Source organism: Panthera pardus, unplaced genomic scaffold, assembly GCF_024362965.1.
Source record: "Panthera pardus isolate Hobbes unplaced genomic scaffold, ASM2436296v1 HiC_scaffold_13, whole genome shotgun sequence".
In the NCBI taxonomy this organism is placed as follows: domain Eukaryota; kingdom Metazoa; phylum Chordata; class Mammalia; order Carnivora; family Felidae; genus Panthera; species Panthera pardus.
This window is the reverse complement of record NW_026526688.1, coordinates 6,846,740-6,861,096: the sequence shown is the minus strand read 5'-3', so window position 1 is coordinate 6,861,096 and position 14,357 is coordinate 6,846,740. Positions and strand designations below refer to the sequence as shown.

Sequence of the window (14,357 nt, the reverse complement as noted above, 5' to 3'; positions counted from 1 at the left end):
TGTCAAAGATTAATAACCATATAATTGTAGGTTTATTTTTGGGCACTCTATTCTGTTCTGTTGACCTATGTGTGTTTTTGTGTGAGTACTATACTGTTTTGTTTACCACAGCTTTGTAGCATATCATGAAATCTGGGGTTGTGGTACCTCCAGTTGTGTTCTTTTTCAAGATTGCTTTGGCTGTTGAAAGACTTATGTGGTTCTGTACAAATTTTAGGATTGTTTGTTTCTGTGAAAAATGTTGTGGGTATTTTGAGAGGAATTGCATTAAATCTGTAGGTTGCTTTGGGTAGTATAAACATTTTAGCAATATTTGTTCTTTCAGTTCAGGAGCATGAAGTATCTTTCCATTTGTTTGTGTCCCCTTCAATGTCTTTCATCAGTGTTTTATAGTGTACAGAGAATGGATCTTTCACCTCCTTGGTTAAATTTATTACTAGGTATTTTATTTTGGCGTATAGATGGAATTGTCTTCTTAATTTCTCTTTATGCTGCTTCATTATCAGTGTCTGGAAATGCAAGAGTTTTGTATTGATTTGAACTTTCTTGTCCTGTCTTTTCCCCTACATTGACACCAGGGCTGGCAAAGCTAACTCTCACTCACATAAGTTTTGCATGTCCTATGAATTAAGAATGGCTCATATACTTTTAAACGGTTTAAACAACAGCAACAAAACAAAAAGAAGAATATTTTGTGACACATGAAAATTATATGAAGTTCATATTTTAGTGTCTGTACATAAAGTTATCGGAACACAGCCCCATCCATTCCTTTTCATACTGCCTAAGGCTGAGTTCACACTACAACTGTAGGGCCATATATTGCACCCGAGCCTGATCCTCAAAGCCTATGATATTTACCGTTTGGTCCTTTACAAAACAAAATGCACCCCCCTTCCCCCCGTGATCTTGATCTTCTCTTTCTTTTGTCTCTGTCGTGTCTGTCTGGATCATTTTTGATTACACTCCCAGGAATGTCTCTTCAGTGTGGGACCTGAGCTACACTAGCACTCAAAGGGTACAGGTGGGTGAGTTATGAGAATTCATAGGGTACCATGCTACTGAATTGGGCAAAATCCAGGGGCTCTTCTCAAATTGGCCCCACTTTGCTTTCTAGTAATAACTTAAGTATTGGGGGATTCTACTCTTCTCAGGTCTCTACTGCTGCCCCATAACCTCCTCTATCTTCCTCCTTCATAGACATTGGCACTACAGAGATTTTATGGCTGGTAGTGATTTATTTCCACATGCCTGTATTTTGGAGCTCATCAGAATACCTTGGTTTCATTTTGCTATCCAGGATGTCTGTTTGTATGTAGAGATTCAGAAAGATTTAAACACTGTTAAAATTTTTAAAAAATTTTTTCTCTAAGTTCTATTTGGTTCTTTTTCAACTTACCTTATCATTTGGGGACATTTTTTGCTTCTTTCCCCTTGTTTTTATGTCTTCTATTTCTTTTAGCATGTTGAACATTAAAAAAAAAAATTTAAATATGTTTTATTAATTATTTATTTAATGTTTATTTTTGACAGAGAGAGAGAGAGAGAGAGAGAGAGAGAGAGAGAAGAGGGAGACACAGAATCTAAAGCAGGCTCCAGGCTCTGAGCTTTCAGCAGACAGCCCAACTCAGGGGGCTCGAACCCACAAACCGTGAGATCATGACCTGAGCTAAAGTCAGACTCTCAACTCACTGAGCCACTCAGGCACCCCTTTAAAAATTTTAAAAATGTTTATTTTTGAGAGAGAGATTGTGAGCAGGGGAAGAGCAGAGGGAGAGGGAGACACAGAATTGGAAGCAGGCTCCAGGCTCTAAGCTGTCAGCACAGAGCCCAAGGTGGGGGGTGGGGGGGGGGGGGGCTGAAACTCACAAACTGCAAGGTCATGACCTGAGCTGAAGTCGGATGCTTAACGAGGAAGCCATCCAGGCGCCCCAGAACACTCTTAATTTATAATCTGTATCTGATGATTTTGTGTAATGAGGTCTTGGTTGGTCTGTTTCCATTGTTTGCTTTTCCTAAAGTTTGCATTCAAATTTATTGGCATTTTATCTGTGAGAATTATCAGAAGCCCAGTTTAAGGGACATAGTTTTTGGAAGATACCTGCTGCTTTTTCCAAGTGCCTAAGGATATTGTGGATACAAATTTCTTTGTTGTTTGCCTTTGTAGAGAGACCATCGTTCCCTCTCCTTAACCCTTCCTTGGGACCATGACCCTTCCTGAGTTCTAGCTTTATCAGGGTTCCCTTCATTCCAATTTCCCCTCACCCTGTATGTACACACACACACACACACACACACACACACACACACACACACACACACAGTTCTAGGTCAGTTGGATCTTGCCAACCTCTATACTGACCCACCTTTCCATGTTATTTCCAGCCCTAGAGTTTATGGGTTAATCCAGTATTCAATATTCAATGTTTCACTCTACATTTTTAAATTATTTAATGTTTTTGCAAATTTTACATATACTTATTTAAAATTTTTTTAAGTTAAATTTTAAAGATTATTTTTTAAAGTTTTTTGAGTGTACTTGACTCTCAGTGTTATTACATTAATTTCAGGTGTATAACAGTGATTTGACAAGTTTATACCATTTGATCTCATTCATATGTAGAAACTAAAAAGAAAATGAATAAACAAAAACCAGAATTGGACCCATAAATACAGAGAACAAACTGATGGTTGCCAAGGGAGGCATGTAGGGGGGATGAGCAAAATGGATGAAGGGGAGAGGGAGATATAGGCTTTGAACTGCAGAATGGGTAAGTCACAGGAATAAAAGGTACTGCGTAGGTGGGTATCAGTGGTATTCTAACATTGCACAGTGACATGTGGTAGCTCCCTTGTGGTGAGCGTAACATAATGCGTAAATTTGTCAAAATCATTCTGCATTTTTAGATATTCATTATAATCATTAACTTGATGAAAATGGAAGTCACCTAGTTACGTCCTTGGGTAACACAATTGGCTAGGTTTAGAAATCCGACAACTACTTTTTAGATTATCTAACACACCTACAATAGAGTTATAAGCAGTTTCACTCCTAATTCCATCCACCCACCGTATCTTTCTGACAAATGTCTTCAACAATAAGAGCTTGGCTTCTTTATACCCACCAGACTCTGTGCTCCTTTAATGGCCGAAGTATTCTAATATGTTTTTCCCTTTAGCTTATTGGATCTGATTCTTTTGAAATGGAGATGGGTCGGAGGGTTCCAATACTATGTGTCTGAATCCAGAGACTATGCTCACTCAGCTCTGTCTTCTTGCTTGTGCTACATGGCTACTTAATTAGCAAGTTGTATTAATTCTGTGTCCTGAATACCCTCAAGCCCATCTCCTTCTTTTCATCCATTAACATAAATCCAGCACCCCAACAGTTCTTTTTGGAAAATTCTAGGCGCCTCTCCTAACTAGCTGATGCTCATAGGTAGCCTGGGCTCTGTCACATTTTCTCTCACTGGCCCCGTCCACTCAAAGCCCCAGAGCTTCTGAAGCCCCACACCTCCACGGCCTCCTCTTTGCTGTGTTGCCCACAGTGAACATTTCAGCTTCCTTTGAAGCCCAGCTTAGGTGTCACTTTCTCCTGGAAGCATTCCCTTACCCTCTAGAACTTACCACCCTTTCTCAGACGTGTCTCTTTGCCTGGTCTCTGTGAGCTTATCACACTGCATTGTAATATGTCTTCATCCTGACTCCCTTCAAGCCTGTCAGCTCTGGGGTCAGCTGCTCTGTCTTTTTCTGGTCCCTGGAGCCAGGTGTAGTTCTATACCTGATGTAGGATAGGTGCTCAGTAAATGTCTTATGAATTTGGGCTGTTCCTGTTTGATAGGAATAAACCAGGGATATGAGCTAGCAGGTGAATATTGATTGGAAAAACAACAGCAAAAACACTGTGACTTCAAGGTGGGAAGAGCAGGTGTAGACACCCTGTAAGTAGACAAAACTGCCAGATTGTTGCCTTAAATGACATATGGGACAGATTCCCATGTCTTAAAAATGGGAACCCTTGGCTACTGGTGAGGAGTTAGCTTCACTTGGGTCCATCCATCAACGTTCAGGGTCAGAAGGTCCAATCTCTTTGTTCCCTTTGTGCAGGAAGTGAGTCCTTAACCCCTCAAGCATAGATACCTTAGGTCTAAAGTCTAATTCAGGCTCAAAGGGGTAGTATACGGTGACCCTGAATCCAATAAATCATAAAATGGGGTGGGATGGGAATTGCTCAGGAAGAGCAAAATGCCAGAGTTCGAAATAATCACATTCCTCTGTCAGTCCCTAACCATGTGGGAGGGTCACCCCACCGTCTTTGCTGGGCTCTGCTGCAAAAACGAGGCGACATTCTTTCGTCACCCCTCTGCAATGAGGTCTAGCTTGAGCCCTCTACCTCCTGCTGTGCCATCGGTCCTATCCCCACATCACGTCCCCATTTCTGCTTTTGGAACAAATCTTGTGGGATCGTGACTCACAGCCATCAGCAGCTCGGCACACTTAGGACAAAGAAGCCTTCTCTCTCCTCTGACCAGTCCCCAACAACTTAATGATTGGGTTTCTCGCCGCTAGCTGAGCACATTAACTGGCTGACAGCTGCTTCTTCATGCCAAGCTTTGGGGTTTGGCAACCTCTTCTTTTCCCACCCTCCCTGGGCCTCTGTGGTGGCCACCAGTTGATAGAACTGCTCAAGTGCCTCCTTCCTGCATTCATGTTGACAGATGGATGGACGGACAGACGGTTGGGCGATCCCCAGGATGGGTTTCCCCCTGACAGTTTCCTTCTCCTCAGGGTTGGCTGAGATTTCATCTGCTAGCTTGCAGGAGGGAATACTAAATTACCTTTTCTAGTACATCTCTGGATTGCTAAAGATGGAAAACTGTTTGTTCCCATTGATAAACTGTGAATCCAAACACTTCCAACACTGAAGCCAGATTAATAAAGGTATTAGTAGGGCCAGTATCTTAGAGTTCTAAGTGGAGCTAAGGACTTGGAAGGCTCCAAGGCTTTGGGAAAATATTAATGCCTAAACTGGGAATGCATGCTGAGCAAGATACTAGTTTAGTGTAATCAACTTTTGCATGAGTTTGTTTAGCTTCAGTGCAATTACTTTGATTACTGTCTTAGTGAACAGTAGAAATATTATGAATATAAAAATAGATATTGTTTTGCTGGCACAGCAAATAGACTTTATAAGTTCATGCTTGGTGAGCATTAATTTGGAAATGCTTATTTTTAATAAAAGCACTAATGAACATAAAGAAACTGGCTTAAAAATCTTACAACGAAAGAATTGATGACTCAATAAATTGCACATATACTACCATAGACTTTTGAGATGTATAAAATATTTTATGTAACAATGTAGCATTTCAAAATAATAGGAAGTATAGAGTTGTCCTTGGTTAGACTTTATAGTTTTTTTTTTAAATGTTTATTTTTGGGAGAGAGAACACACAAGTAGGGGAGGGGCAGAGAGAGAGGGGAGCAAAGGATCTGAAGCAGGCTCTGTGCTGACAGCAGGCTTGAACGCACGAACCATGAGATCATGACCTGAGCCTAACTCAGACACTTAACTGACTGAGCCACCCAGGTGCCCCTAGACTTCATAGTTTTTAAATTAGGTGAAAGATGAAGCAAAATTGAGAACAGGGAACATAAAACTTCAGTTATAACCACAGATCCCTTTAAAATACATACATTTCCACCTTAGGGTATGATCAATAATAATTGCCAAACACGATATTGTAAGTACAAAAGGTTTTCTACAGTTTTTGTTTTTTTTTTTTTTTTTTTTTTGGCTGTTTCAATTATTTGGAGTGGGCCTGTTTGCTTTGCATTCCTTAGTCTTTGCTGGAAATTCCTATCCATCGGCTGTTGGTGACTTCTTTTGGGGTAGATGACGATTCCCTGAACAATGCAAACTGGGCTTTGCTTGCTGCCACATTTTTTAAGAGGTGCCCTGTCGTGTCGTCTGGACTTCACGCTGCACTCTGAGCTATCTGGACAGGTATTGTTGTGAGTACTGAAGAAGATTCTTCACTGAACCACACTTTAGTCAGGCTCCTGAATCTTCTCTTAGGCATATCTATGGACCTCCTTGTAAAATCCAGTTTTACCTCCTTGTAAACTCCAGTTTTAGAAAGAACCCTGCTAAGTCCTTTTAATCAGAACCTCGATTATTGATTTCTGGCCACCCTTTATATCTGATGGTGTTTTTCATCCCCCACCATCTCTCTGGTGAGGTCCCATCCCCTGGCCTGCAAGCATCCCATTAGGTCAGTTTAGCTGGTAACTCCCTTATCCCATCCACTGGCCCCACCCTGCTCCTTGGCCATAGATTCCCATTATCCCATGCTGTTTGGAGATGAGCCTCCTCTCTCCAACCCACTGCAAGATCCCATTTTGCAGTGCTTCCCACAACTATTATCATGGCCCCCTTAACAAGAATCACGAATGTGTGTGTGTGTGTTTTCCCTCTAATAATATTGCCAGTTGAAGAAACTACAGCTCTGTGAAGGCAAATGGCTTGTCCAAGGCCCTTGGGCTGGATTGCACTGAAATGGGGGACTAGTAAGTTGACTGTGGATTTCATAGGATAAAAGGGGCAGACAGTGTGGTAGGCAGAATGGCCCCTGGCTTGTGACTATGTTGGCAAGGGGGAACAAGGTTGCAGATAGTAAGAATGATAATCAGCTGACATTAAAATAAAGAGATTTTCCTGGATCCTCTGGGTGAGTTCAAGGTAATCAAGTATCATGGGGTCCCAAATTAAGGAAGAGGAGGGCAGAGCAGTTAGGGCCACGGTGAAGCACTGTGATGCTATCCCCACCGTGCTGCTGGTTCTGCAGATGGAGGAAGTGTCCACCAGCCAAGGAAGGCAGCTGCCTCTAGAATCTGGAAAAGGCAAGACAAGGGAGTCCCCCCTGCAGCCTCCATTAAGGACAGCAGCCCTGCCCACACCTTAATTTGAAGCCTATGAAACTCATATCTGACCTCCAGAAAGGAAGGGAAAAATAAGGAGGTAGAAGAGAAGGCAAAAGAGTTGAGTTGAATGTAGAAAGATGAAGGACAAAGAGATGTGAAGAAGGTTAAGAGAATGATGAAGTTGGAGGGAAGGCAACAGAGATCAGGGGTTTTCAAGTTCACTTTGCAAAGAGCTTTATGATCTGAGCAACTTGACCCCCTAAAAGGGGGTTCTGAGTAGGTGCTAATACCCCCATTTTAGAGATGAGGAAAGTCAGGCTTTGAGTGTTTGACTCAACCAAAGTAACTTGGACGGACATGTAGGCAGAGAAACAGGAGGTAGCCAGAATTCGACATGCAAACTATCAAGTGCGTAAAGCTTTGAGTGCAATTGGCTTTAAGCAGGTAGGTTCCTGATTTTTTTCTTTTCAAAATTATTAGCAATATTAATAAACAAAATTTGTAACACTAACCAAATTTAAATTAAAAAATAATCCTGGCCCAGCTAACCCATGCAAATTATGTCTTTATGTTACCTTCTTATATTTTCATGATACATACACAATTTTGCATGGTTCTGATTGTAGTATAAATATAATTTTTTCCCTTTGTATCATAAATAATTCCTATATTGTGTCAGTCTTCATAATTTTAATTCATAATGGCTGTTTGACATTTCATCACACTGATGTATAATAACAAGAAATTTCCATATTGTTGGACTTTGGTTCAGTTTCTTGATCTAAATAAGGGTGCAATGAACATCTTTAGATACATACCATTTTCCTTTTTTTTAATTTTTATTTAAATTTCAATTAGTTAACATACAGTGAAATATTAGTTTCAGGTGTACAATATAGTGATTCAATAATTCTATGCATTACTTAGTGTTCATCATGGTAAGCGTACTCTTGAATCTCCTACACCTATTTTACCCCTCTCCCCCACCCATTTCCCCCACCCATCAGTTTATTCTCTATAGTGAAGAGTCTGTTTCTTGGTTTGTCTCTCTTTCTCTCTTTTTCCCCCTGTGCTCATTTGTTTTGTTTCATAAATTTCACATATGAGTGAAATCATACAGTATCTGTCTTTCTCTGACTGACTTATTTTGCTCAGCATAATACTCTCTAGCTCTATCCATGTCATTGCAAATGGCAAGATTTCATTCTTTTTATGGTTGAATAATATTCCATCGTATATATCCACCACACCTTCTTTATCCATTCATCGGTCTATGGACATTTGGGCTGGTTCCATAATCTGGCTATTGTTGATAGTGCTGCTGTAAACATTGGAGTGCTTGTATCCCTTTGAATTAGTATTTTTGCATCCTTTGCATAAATACCTAGTAGTGCAATTGCTGGACCATAGGGTAGTACCCAAAATATAGAAAAAACTTACAAAGTTGAACACCCCCAAAACAAATAATCCACTTAAAAATGGCCAGAAGACATGAATAGATATTTTTCCAAAGAAGACATACAGATACCTAACAGACACATGAAAAGATGCTCAACATCCCTCATCATCAGGGGAATGCAAATCAAAATTAAAATGAGATATGGCCTCACACCTGTCAGAATGGCTAGAATCAGCAACACAAGAAACAACAGATGTTGGGGAGAGTGTGGAGAAAGTGGAACCCTCGGCTGGTGGCAATGCAAACAGGTGCAACCTCTCTGGACGACAGTAGGAAGGTTCCTCAAAAAGTTAAAAAAAAGAACTACCCTATGAGAATTTTCCTTTTTTTTTTTTTTTAAAGAATATTTAAGATAAATTACTTGGGGGTGCCTGGGTGGCTCAGTTGGTTGGGCTTCTGACTTTGGTTCAGGTCATGATCTCACGGTGTGTGGGTTCGAGCCCTGCGTCAGGCTCTGTGCTGACAGCTCAGAGCCTGGAGCCTGCTTTGGATTCTGTGTCTCCCTCTCTCTGCCCCTCCCTGGCTCATGCTCTGTCTCTCTCTCTCTCTCTGTCTCAAAAATGAATAAATATTAAAAAAAATTTAAGGTTAATTACTGGGACTGTGGGTATGGATATTCTCATTATTCCATATTTATTGACAAATCACTCCCAAAGCCATTGTACCAATTTATGCTGCATGGAGGCACAAGTTTACCAAACCTGGGCAGTCTTGGCAGTTAAACGTTTTCTCCCTCTAGTTTTTAAAGGCTTTACTTGTCTTTAGGACCTCAGATTGGCTAGTATATACTACTGATGAGCAAAAGGGTAGAAGACCCCTCTGTGCATGCTTTTATATTGATTTGCTGAATTAAGTAATTTGTATTTATTTGCATTTCAGAATATCAAGGGGTATTAAGGAAAAATATAAATTTCACCGAAATCAACAATTAGTCCTAGAAATCCTAGAGAAAAAAGGGGGTTACCAATGACTTGCTTTATCCCAATTTAATAAACTCTAACTGTGGAGAATGCCTACGAGTGAAGTCACTTAGGAGGACAATGGGAGAACTGGAAGGCATGCTGTCTGAACTCGTGGCCACAGACACTTCAAGTCTCAAGACTGCTTGGTGGCAATATTTAGAAACAGTGACTAACGCCAAGGACAGCTTCCCAGTAAAAAGTTCTGTGGTTAAAGACTATGCAGAATTTTTCTTAGGTTGTCTAGCAATACTGAGATGCCTGTCATTTTCTTTTAATTTTTTTAAGTTTATTTATTTTTGAGAAAGAGAGTGGAGGATGGGGGGCAGAGGATCTGAAGCAGGCTCCGCACTGACAACAGATAGCCTGATGAGGGGCTCAAACCCATGAACTGTGAGGTCCTGACCTGAGCTGAAGTTGGAGGCTCAGCTGATTGAGCCATCCAGGCACCCCTGTTTTGTTTTGTTTTGTTTTTTTTAGATAAAACAAGTTTTGTTGTAAAGTAATGTACCATATTTTAAGGGTAAACCATATTGATTCAGTATTTTTTTTAATTTTTTAATGTTTATTTATTTTTGACAGAGAAAGAGAGAGATGGAGCATGAGCAGGGGAGGGGCAGAGAGAGAGGGAGACACAGAATCTGAAACAGGCTCCAGGCTCTGAGCTGTCAGCACAGAGCCCGACGCAGGGCTCAAACTCACAGACCGTGAGATCATGACCTGAGCCGAAGTCAGACGCTCAACCGACTGAGCCACCCAGGTGCCCCTTGATTCAGTATTTTTATACAGTATGAAATGATCACCTCAATAGGTCTAGTTACCATCTATCGTCCCACAAAATTGTTACATTATTAACTATATTCCCCTTGCTTTACATTGCATTATCAATTATTTATTTTATAGCTGGAAGTTTGAACCTCTTACCTTCACCTGTTTCGCCTGCGCTCCCAACTCCCTTCCCCTCTGCCAACCACCAGTTTGTTTCAGGTATCTATGAACATGTTTCTGTTTTGTTTGTTTGTTTGTTTTAGATTCTATGTATAAGTCAAATAATATGGCATTTGTCTTTCTCTCATTTCACTTTGCATAACACCCTCTGGGTCCATTCTTGTTCTTGTAAATGTCAAGATCTCATCATTTTTTTGATGGCTGAGTAATACTACATTGTGTATGTGTGTGTGTGTACAAGCACACCTTCTTATCCATTCATCTATCAATGGACACACACATTTAGGTCTTAAATCCATATTGAGTTTATTCTTGTGTGTAGTATAAGAAAGCTGTCTAGTTTCATCCTTTTGCATGTGTTTTTCCAGTTTTCCCAACACCATTTATTAAAGGGACAGTTTTTGCCCCATTGTATGTTTTCATTTCCTTTACCATAAGTTAACAGACCACTAAGTATGGGGTTGTTTCTATGCTCTATATTCTGTTCGGTTGATCTATGTTTGTATTTGCACCATCATCATATTGCTTTGATTGCTGTAATTTTTTACTGTAGTTTGAAATCAGGGAGGGTGATACCTCCAACTTTGTTCTTGCTCTAGACAGCTTTGGCTCTTCGGGGTCTTGTGTGGTTCCATATGAATTTCATGATTATTCTAGTTCTGTAAAAAAAAATGCCTTTGTTTTTTTGATAGAGATTGCATTGAATCTGTAGATTGCATTTTATACTCACCTGATCCATGAATATGGACTATTTCACCATTTATTTGTGTCTTTTTCAATGTCTTTAATTAATGTCTTAGAGTTATCAATGTACAGGTCTTCTACCTATTAGTTAAACTTATTCCTAGGTATTTTACTCTTTTTGATGTGGTTGTAAATGGGGTGGTTCCCTTATTTCTCCTTTTGATAGCTCTTAGTGTATAGAAACCACAGATTTCTGTATATTAATTTCAAATCCTACAATTCTGCTGAATTCATTTTTCTAAAAGTTTTTTGGTAGAGTCTTTAGGGTTTCTATGTGTAGTATCATGTCAGCTGTAAATAGTGACAGTTTTACTTTTCTAAGTGGATGCATTGTATTTCTTGCCCCATTGCTGGGACTATGACTTCCAATACTATGTAGACTAAAACTGGTGAGAGTGCATCCTTGTCTTGTTGCTGGTGTTACAGGAAAAGCTTTCAGCTTTTGACTACTGATTGTAATGTTAGTGCTCGGCTTGTCATTATATGGCTTTTATTATGTTGAGGTATATTCCCTCTATACTCACTCTGTTGAGAGTTTTATCATAAATAGACGGTGAATTTTGTCACATGCCTTGTCTGCATCTATTGAGATGATTGCATGATTTTTATCTTCCTTTTTTATTAATGTAGTATATCATATTGACTGATTTGCAGATGGTGAATCATCTTTGCATACCTGAAATAAATCCCACTTGGTCATGATGTATTATACTTTTATTATTCTTGAAAACAGGCTATTAATATTGCATTGAGTATCTTACATCTATGTTCATCAGGGTTATTGATTGGCCTGTAGTTTTTTTCTTTATGTAGTGTCTTTGTCTGGTTTTGGTATCTGGGTAATGCTGACCTTTTATAATGAGTTTGGAAATGTTCTTATCTTTTTAATTATTTGGAATAATTTGAGGAGGGTAGGTACGAACTCTTCTTGAAATGTTTGCAGAATTCACCTATGAAGCTGTCTGGTCCTAGATTTTCTTGTTGGGAATTTTTTTTTATTACTGATTCAATTTTATTAGTAGTAAAAAAAAACCCCATAAAATTATATTTATAGAAATTTTTCCATTTCTTCTGGGTTGTCTAATTTTCTGATGTCTAATGTTTATAATATTTGCTTATCCATCGTATTTCTGTGGTATAGATTATAAATTCTAATTTTATTTATTTCCTTGGTGAGTCTAGCTAAAGGTTTGTTGATTTTGTTTATCTTTACAAAGAACAAGCTCTTAGTTTCTAAAATTTGACTCCTTTAGTGTTTATTTCATGTATTTCTGCTCTGATCTTTATTACTTTCTTTTTTTCTACTAACATAAGGGTTTAGTCTTTTTTATTTCCTTTATGGTAAAGTTAGACTTTTTTTGTTCTGTTTTAACTTATTTTTTTTTTCTTGTTTCATAAAGTACCCTGCACTGCTATGAAATTCTTCTTACAACTGCTTTTACTGCATCCCAAAGATTCTGGCACACTGTGTTTCCATTTTCATTTGTCTCAAGGTAGTTTTTGATTTCCTTTCTGTTTTTCCCATGTGCACATTGGCTGTTAAATAACATGTTGAATCTCCATATTTCTTTTCCAATTTTCTTCTTATAGTAAATTTCTGGTTTCAGACCATCATAGTCAGAAAAGATAGGTGATTTGATTTCAATCTTCTTAAATTTATTGCGACTTGTTTTGTGGCTTACCATGTGATCTATCTTGGAGAATGTTTCATGTGCACTTGATAAGAGTATTTATTCTGAAGGTTTTGAATGGAATGTTCTGTCTAAAGTTCATCTGGTCTAATGTGTGTGTTTTGATTACAAATTGAATTTTTCTTCCACCGGGCCTTCAGGAGACTGGGTGGCCAGACAGCAGGGCAGGACACTATACCCTGTAGCTCAGCCTGTGTTCACTGGTCCCAAGGGTGGGTGCAGGTCCTTAAAGGCACACAAAAAGAAACTTTCAGGTCCCCAGAATGCTGTCTAGCTGGGGACTAGGTTGGCTTTTGGGGAGTGGTCTTGAGGCTCAGCTACTCCAGGAAAGCCATTTTGAAACCACCTCCTAAACCTGTCAAACCAGGGCAAGTTAAAGTATTCAGAGCCCTTAATACATTAGAACCATGAACTCCAGATGAACTGTGCTTTGAGGAAGGTGATATTACCTACCTTACTGACGTGGTACCAATTGGTGGAAAGGCACCTCCAAAGGCAGGACTAGGCTAATCCCAGGCAACTATGTGGCCAAGCTCACAGAATCCATTGACAGTCCACTGTATAAAATTGCAAAAAAGAGGCAACTTGAGCTGTTTGAAAGAGTGTTTGGACAACTGGGTTGGTGTCAATGGCTTAGACAAAGCTGGAAGCACTGCCCTATACTGGGCATGCCACAGGGGGCACAAAGATAACAGGGGGAATGCTGTTTCCTCGACCAAACATTGAACTGAACCAACAGAACAAGTTGGGAGACACAGCTTTGCAGGCTGCTACCTGGAAGGGTTTTGCAGATAATGTCCAGTTGCTTCTGGAAAAAGTACAAGAACAGACTTAAGAAACCATGAGAAAAAGCATGTCCTGGATGTGACTCCTAATGCTGCCTGTGCATGTCTCCTAAAAATGAAACAGGGAACAGATACTGTTCAAATATTAAGCAATGCCAAGGAGTATCTTGATGATGAAGTCTCGGATTTATTCCCTTCTGGAGATTTGAGATCTAAAACTTTTGTTGCTTTTCCATTCTAAAACCTTTATCCTTGCCAGAAGGGTGCTGATAACTGTTTTTTTTTAAGTCTATATGAACATGGAAGTATTGCACATGTTTGAGTACAATGTGTAAAAGTGTAGGTTCTTACTGTCAGTTTGCCAATAAGTGACGGGATACTTTGCTGCGTAAAGTACATTTTTATTCACCAGAGTAGAACAAGAAGAGATTATTTCTATTTAACAAGCTAAAGGAATTTTAAGAACTTTTTTCTTAAAATAAGAATGGTTGCTTTAGTTTTTTGTTTGTTTGTTTGTTTTTTAGGTAAGTTCTTTACCTTAAGGATTGAAATATTTGGGTTGGATTTTGCAAAGGGGGAAATAACTTAATGAACCAAAAAACTTCACAGAAAATCATCAGCTGCTCTAACAAAAATAAACACTTTAAGAGACTATAAAAAATTGAATTTTTTTCACATTGGGAGATTTTTATTAACTTAGATTGACATTGTTAATTTTGTCTGCCAAGTCCTTGCTGAATGTATCTTTGTTTGCTGCAGACCTACAGGTTTTTATCAATAACCTGGGATTATGAAGGCTTATAGTTATCAGTGATTTGTAATGATTAAAACAACGTTAAAATAACAC

At 39.2% G+C, this 14,357-nt stretch overlaps 1 pseudogene; it reads left to right on the top strand.

The window, feature by feature from the left end:
* Window positions 1-9,423: 9,423 nt before the first annotated feature.
* Window positions 9,424-13,751, top strand: LOC109260736 (osteoclast-stimulating factor 1-like; annotated as a pseudogene).
* The last annotated feature ends 606 nt before the right edge of the window (window positions 13,752-14,357 follow it).